General features: G+C 41.3%; 1 long non-coding RNA gene across 1 annotated transcript; it reads right to left on the bottom strand.

Moving 5' to 3' along the window:
• Positions 1-2007: 2007 nt before the first annotated feature.
• On the bottom strand, positions 2008-3432 carry LOC131987102 (uncharacterized). The gene is made up of 2 exons (XR_009395734.1): positions 2406-3432; positions 2008-2238 (listed from the first exon to the last, which is right to left on the bottom strand). It is a non-coding gene; the product is annotated as an uncharacterized LOC131987102 (long non-coding RNA).
• Between the last annotated feature and the right edge of the window lie 4843 nt (positions 3433-8275).

Genomic DNA, 8275 nt, shown 5'->3' with positions numbered 1-8275 from the left:
AGAGACCATGTGAACCGGTGACTCTGTCGCTGAGACCATGTGAACCAGTAACTTTGTCGCTGAGACCATGTGAACCAGTAACTCTGCCTCCGAGACCATGCAAACCAGTAACTCTCCCGCTAAGACCATGCGAACCGGCGACTGCTACTGAGACCATGTGAACCGGCGACTGGCACCGAGACCATGCGAACCGGCGACTGTGTCACTGAGAGACCATGTGAACCGGTGACTCTGTCGCTGAGACCATGTGAACCAGTAACTTTGTCGCTGAGACCATGTGAACCAGTAACTCTGCCTCCGAGACCATGCAAACCAGTAACTCTCCCGCTAAGACCATGCGAACCGGCGACTGCCACTGAGACCACGCGAACCGGCGACTGCTACTGAGACCATGTGAACCGGCGACTGCCACCGAGACCATGCGAACCGGCGACTGTGTCGCTGAGAGACCATGTGAACCGGTGACTCTGTCGCTGAGACCATGTGAACCAGTAACTCTGCCGCTGAGACCATGTGAAGCAGTAACTTTGTCGCTGAAACCATGTGAACCAGTAACTCTGCCTCTGAAACCATGCAAACCAGTAACTCTCCCGCTAAGACCATGTGAACCAGTAACTCTGCCTCTGAAAACATGCAAACCAGTAACTCTCCCGCTAAGACCATGCGAACCGGCGACTGCCACTGAGACCATGCGAACCGGCGACTGCTACTGAGACCATGTGAACCGGCGACTGCCACCGAGACCATGCGAACCGGCGACTGTGTCGCTGAGAGACCATGTGAACCGGTGACTCTGTCGCTGAGACCATGTGAACCAGTAACTCTGCCGCTGAGACCATGTGAAGCAGTAACTTTGTCGCTGAGACCATGTGAACCAGTAACTCTGCCTCAGACCATGCAAACCAGTAACTCTCCCGCTAAGACCATGCGAACCGGCGACTGCCACTGAGACCATGCAAACCGGCGACTGCTACTGAGACCATGCAAACCGGCGACTGCCACCGAGACCATGCGAACCGGCGACTGTGTCGCTGAGAGACCATGTGAACCGGTGACTCTGTCGCTGAGACCATGTGAACCAGTAACTCTGTCGCTGAGACCATGTGAACCAGTAACTCTGCCTCCGAGACCATGCAAACCAGTAACTCTCCCGCTAAGACCATGCGAACCGGCTACTGCCACTGAGATCATGCGAACGGGCGACTGCTACTGAGACCATGCGAACCGGCGACTGCCACCGAGACCATGCGAACCGGCGACTGTGTCGCTGAGAGACCATGTGAACCGGTGACTCTGTCGCTGAGACCATGTGAACCAGTAACTCTGCCGCTGAGACCATGTGAAGCAGTAACTTTGTCGCTGAGACCATGTGAACCAGTAACTCTGCCTCTAAGACCATGCAAACCAGTAATTCTCCCGCTAAGACCATGCGAACTGGCGACTGCCACTGAGACCACGCGAACCGGCGACTGCTACTGAGACCATGTGAACCAGTAACTCTGCCGCTGAGACCATGTGAAGCAGTAACTTTGTCGCTGAGACCATGTGAACCAGTAACTCTGCCTCTGAGACCATGCAAACCAGTAACTCTCCCGCTAAGACCATGCGAACCGGCGACTGCCGGTACATTTGAATGACATTATAGTTATGTTTTAGAAGATAAAACTAATGTTAATTGCAAAATGAATGTCATTGAAAATAATGTTAATGTCATTGAAAGGCCTTGAAAATCTACCATTGCTTTTTTTGTTTGTTTGATGTGCTTCTCTCTGGGTCAGGAATTGCAAAACTATCGTAAAATTTTGAAGCAACCAAGTAGATTGATACTTGTGTATACAGATAGCTTTCCCCTGAGACACCGGTGTTGGTCTCTTGCATGCAATGTTTAGACTTACCCTCTCCGCCCCCTCCCCAGAAACAACAATTACAAATCTCACAAAAGTTTTGTTAATCTAAAAAGTTACCATCAAGATGCAACCTCTCCTTGGATGGAAGTGCGTGCAATGGTTGGTTTAAAAAAAAAGATGATGTTTAGTATGATTGATTTGCATTAAGTTATGTATTGAAATATACATTTCATGTTTGTGTTTGTTGAAATGGAAGACATACAATGTTTTGTGTATCACTTTGTGCAGAATTAACAATTGAAGAATTTTTTAAAAAGCCTATCTTTTCAACTGGTGAACGGGGGCAAGTGGGTCCAGAGGTCATCCAGCTGTTCTTGGACTGTGGGGGTGTCTGTATTTTCAGAACCAGATGACACACAATACCAAATTTATTCATACATTATAAATACTCAATTGTGAATTAATATTTTATTATTCAAAGGAAGTAGTTAAGACAGCAGATTGTATTATCAGGCCACGTCTGTGTCCACTGTGATGGGGAAAAAAACAAACCCATACCTTGTAGACTGGAGAAGGAGTTGTGGGTGCGTTATCCATCATCCACAGCCGGCTGGTTGACGGAGGTCTTTGAGGTACCCCATGGTCGGAAGTGGTTGGGCTCAGTGGGGCAGGATCTGCAAGGTCGAGACTTGTCCAACGCACTTTCTGAGCGCGGCATCTTGGAAGCAGTGGTCTTCCTCGTCTCACTTGGTCCTGCAATATACAATAGCCTGTACAACAATAACTCACAAAATAACACAATTGTAACAATAATATGCAACTGTAAGTGATCTGAACTAAATCAATTTGCTAACTTAACTGTCCCTAGACCAGCATAAAAAGCTAAACTATACAAACTAAATACTCTACTATAAACCTAACCTAAATATAAATGTGCAAAAAATATGAAAAGTTAGCTTAGTCTGTCTTGAAGATGCTGGACACAGGAAACCTGGAAAAGTCAGAAAATACAGTGACTTCTATACTATATATTGAGGACCACATGCTGAAAGATCTGCATCATGTGAAATACTTATTCTGATGTGAAAAAACAACATGGTGATAGCTTCGGGCGCAGTAATGTGCTGCCCACTGCTCCTTGCATGGTGTGTTCACTTGTGTGTAAAAAAGGATGGGTTAAATGCAGAGGTTGAATTTCCCCATTGTGGGATTAATAAAGTCATCTTCTTCTTCTCCTCAGGTTTTAGCCGACAAAATAAATAAATACATTAATACATTAATGAGACAGCAATACTTAATTAGATGAGAGTTTGACCAAGCGTCAATTAATGAATGAACATTATTGTTACCAATTTTTTTTTTACTAGTTACTAGTTTTTGTACTAATAATCTATTTTCCCCCATTCTCTGATTTAAAAATGAATAAATGCATGAATAATACTAATAATATTGATTATCCCAAATACACCTTTCCTTCAGATATATTTGTATATCACTATACGTGACATCACAGAACAGTGGTTGAAAGTTTTTTATGAATAATAATTTCAGTGTTTCTCAACATTACAAAAGCATTTTTTTTAATTGCTTACCTGAAAAGGTGAAGACAAACAACTGAATGCTGAAGGTCAATGAAGAACTGGATACTCAAGTCTCTTAGGTGAAGTAGTGGTTATCTAGAACAGGATGACAACCGTGAGCATTGCAGCAATGTAATAATAATGTGTAATTAATGCTTTAAATAACTGAATTAATGCATCACTTATTCATAAAAATCAGTATAAAGCTGAATATAATCATTAGAATTAAATACACACATAGCACCTCTAGAAACACAGCAAAATTTTCAGCATATGTGCCCCTCTGCATCCTTTATAGACAATATAAATTTTAACTTTCTTCATACATTTTTAAGTGTTTTATACATTTTTATAGCACCCATGGTCCTCAGGGGTCAAAAAGGACCTCATGACATAAGACTGGTTTTAGGAAATGTAGAAAAAAAATTTACCAACTTTTTTCTCACCTTTTAAGGTAACTCATGACCAAAAAAATTTATATTTCATTTTCATATTTTTTTCATTAATATTGGTCAATTTTATTCAAATATACAAATATCAAAACATAAGCTTCACTAAAAGTTGACATGACCTACTCTGTGCATTCCCATCAAGAATTATTTTTTTCCATTACTATTGAAAAAAGTACACAGGGTTTTTTTTTTTTACTTTTTTCTCTCTTGAAATGAGGCCTAATTTAAGACATTAATGGCTATGACTCTGGTATTACAAATACACTTTATTACATAATAACCTCTATTATCAAAATAGTACTGCAGTATTAATATCAGAAGAAAACAGGATTAAAGCCTACAATGAAAATGCTTCACAGCACCACTTGAGGACACACACACACACACACACACACACACACAAACAAATTAATCCAAAGCTGTTTAAGCCTACATTTTCAACTTCCAATCTCTCACTCACTCACTCACTCACACTCACTCACTCACACACACACACACACACACACACACACACACACACACAGAGAGAGAGAGAGAGAGTACATTAATATTAGTCACAGGAGCACATACTTCAGGTACCAGTTGACATGACAAATTGGAAAAAAAGAAATGGTAATAGTTTGGGTAATAGTCTGCTAACATTAGTGAGTAACATTGACATTGACACAATGTAAATCTTAAATGGTGAAGTAAACTACCAGTTCATCATTACAGTAAATTTCTACAGCCCTGACTCCATGGTTAAATGTATATCCCCATGATTATCTTTTCTTTTTAACCTCTCATTACCAAGTGACATGAGTTTCAGTTTAATATTATCCAAATACACCGAATGTTCAAATTTAGCCATTGATGAGTATGACATTGGTATTACTATTACACCTTATTACATAAGAATACCAAAACATCCTCACAAAAAACAGGACTATTATCAAGAAGCTACCATCAAAATCCATATACAATTAGCTACATATCACAGTTTAAAAAAAATTTGTCAGGCCAACATTGTACACAAACCCTACATTAAAAATGGCATTTAGACAACATTAATCAAGGAAAATAGCATGAGCTGGCATTTTTTTAGCATTATTATATTATTATTAGCATAATGACACCTTCCCAGATAGACACAAGACAAAACACAGCAATCATAAACTGTTGTGGCCTAGATTATCAACTCACAATGCATTATAGGCTGTCTGTCAGTAGCATCAAATCAGTCAAACCATGCAATGCACTCTTAGAATCAATAGTGTTTGCTAACACCAGACACATCTACTGTTAAAACAACTGTTAGCATCATGGTAACTGTAACATGGAGTAACTGTAAAGATATTCTGCCTCGGCGGACCATTTATAAATTGCTTCGACATGATGCTAAAGCTAGCTCGCTAGAGAGCGCTAGCTCAGACCTAAGACCAGTAGCCGCGAATAAATTAGCAAAATAAAATGACAAACATCGTCCAAATGAAACTCAAATAACTTGCAATTACATTTCACAAAATTTTCGACAGTAGTTTAAAAGTTCAAATATGAAAATGCTAACATTATAAGACACAATTGTAACGGTAGTATGCTAGTAGTATGTCTTCTTACCTCGCCGAGTCCCGCCAGCTTTGATGTAAATCCTGTCGGATTTACATCAAAGCCAAAACACAAGGAGCCAATCAGATTCGCCCCATAACTGTGCTCCAATCCTGTGATTCCCAACAGCTGTTCCGCGGCACACAAGTGTGCCGTAAGAAATCATCAGGTGTGCCGTGGAAGATTATCCAATCTCTAAGTGAGAGGCAGAACAATTAAATGCTCTTCCAACAGAGTGCAGTGTATCAGTGAATCTCGCGAATTCACGCGTAATCAAGTGATATAACCGGAAGAGAATCAACATCTCATTAATGACTGGAGACAAATCCAGGGACTCTGCTCTATGAAATCTTCCTCCAGAAAATGCTAACTACAGACGCTGGAGTGTTTTTAATTTCACCGCCGTTAACCGGAGCTCTACTGAGAGCACAACACTCAGTACAGTACAGCGGCATCAATCCACCGCAGTGACAGACAGGCAGTGAGACAGGTCAAGTTAAGTCAGCAGGTATTAAGTCATCAACTATGTCCATACTCCAAAACAAACCGTATACACAAACACAATAATTGAAACGCAGCTGTCCGACTCTGTCCCTCTGTGAGCCTCTTATTAAACACACCTTTCACCTCAGACAGCAGCCCTTATAAATACCCTCACCACTCTGAGACTAAACATGAACATATCTGCAGCTCAGCATTGGTCTGAAATGACTGTCAAAAATGAAAAAGTAACCACGAGAATATTAAAAAAAACACCTGTCTTAAAACCCAAATAATTCCACATCAACATCATTTAATTCCTTGGCCAGAGGAGCTCATCACAGCTGATGCAAACCTCTAAAGAAATGATTATTTTTACTTATTATTTCTTACCGTGACTCCACTTTCTACACTCTTGTGATGCGAGCAGTTTAGCATGCGCTATTCCTTTACTTGGCCTAACTGCTTCAAATACGTCTCCATGTGTAGTGGCAGATTTTTAAAATAAAAAAAGCAGCTTCTGCTCAACAGAAGTATTGACAGTAGCTAGCTAAAAAAAAATCATGTTGTCACCCAGACTTCTCAGACATGTTTTGCATCACACTCTTTCTCCACAAGAAAACGTGTTCTTTCAACCTAGCCGGCCATTTGATGTCATTGTTAGCTAACGCTAATGTTAGCTAGTAATTAGCTATTACCGTTAGCATGGAGCGACATAAACTAAAACGTTTTCGTCTGATAACTATTGAAAATGGAAACATTGTTCGCATATTCTCCATCTATAGCGTTTATTTATTATATTTACGTTAAACCACCGGCGATTACTGGCGTTAGTTAGCTTGACCTAGTTACCTGCTGTTGACAGGACGCTCTGGTGTCTCCGCTCGGACATCCTTCAGCTCGGACATCCATCAGGGACAGCACGTCCTCTTCCCGGCACAGTACTCCAAATGTGAGAACATTTGTTACACATGCTTCACCACGCATGGTATGGTCCAGGTCAGCCTCCTGACAGCAGATAGACTCAGGACACACCGACACCAGGTGCTGCCGAGCTCCCCCCCCAGACGAGCTCCGGTGTCGTGCCAAAAAGTGATTGCCTGCCAGAATCTGATTTCTGGCCGCGGGAGCGCACACGGCAGCCCGTTGAGCGGTAGCGTAAACACGTCTGCTTTTCTCTAGATTAAACGGTCTTAATATGCAGATACACACAACTGTATTATAATGTAATTATAGCAAAGGCATGTGGCTTCGAAAGTTTAACGTTTGTTGTTGCGTAATTATTACAACTGTGGCCAAAAGAAGTGTAGTTTGTAGCGAAATCAGACATGGCAACTACGTGATAGACACGTCTATTTCAGTTTTCACCTCGCAAAAACTGCAGGTCTCTGCTCGGTGTCACGGCAAACCCATGGATCTAACACTTTAACTACTGTATGATCATTTAGAAACAAGAAACAGCATTTTTTTTAACCTTTTCATTATCAGTGATGAAGCGTAGAGTTGTGGTCGTGGACGTCATGAGACAACCGTTGTTGTTGTTTAATTGATGCCGCCGCTACCAGCTGTCAGCAGTAAACTGAAAAGGCACCCACGTGGAGGGCTGGAAAATGACCAATCATAAGAGGCCTGGGGTCAGCCTTGGCCCCGCCCCCAATGTGTAAAGAGTCCTCGCTCCGCGGGAGCAGAGCTCCACCGCGAGCGAGCACGGGGGAGAGTCCGCTTCACTCAGTTGCTGAATATGTGCGCGAAGATCAAACAAGTGCGCGCGGCAGTTGAAATCTGCGCGCGTGACACGAAATAAACGCGCGTGCATATGTGTTATCGCTCGCGCGACTTTTGACTCAAATATGACGCCATACTGCTCTAACTCAACATAAAACTTCATAAAACATGAGAACTTATAACTTGACCATACATTGTCCAATCTGCCTCAAACTTGTCATGCATGATGATGGTTCATCACTGACCAGTTCTACATAACAATATTTAATAAAGCCCCGCCCCCTTTGATTGGCAAGCACACAATCGAAATTTCTTTAGAAATTTTCTAGTTATTATTATTGTTATTATTATTATTATTATTATATACTGTTCAGTAATAATAACAATACCATCATATCATCAGTATCATTACCACCACCTTGTCACTGCACCTTAGTTACCTATTTATTAACTTGTGTGTTTTTAAGTGTCCTTATGCTATTCTTATTTTTGTTTTGTTTTTTTCTAACTCAGTATTTTATTCCATTGTATCCTTTTTATTGTATTCAAATACCAGACTGCTATGACAACCTAATTTCCCCTCAGGGATAAATAAAGTAATCCATCC

This window comes from Centropristis striata, chromosome 15 (assembly GCF_030273125.1).
Source record: "Centropristis striata isolate RG_2023a ecotype Rhode Island chromosome 15, C.striata_1.0, whole genome shotgun sequence".
Classification (NCBI taxonomy): Eukaryota; Metazoa; Chordata; class Actinopteri; order Perciformes; family Serranidae; genus Centropristis; species Centropristis striata.
This window is presented reverse-complemented; position numbering and strand designations above follow the sequence as displayed.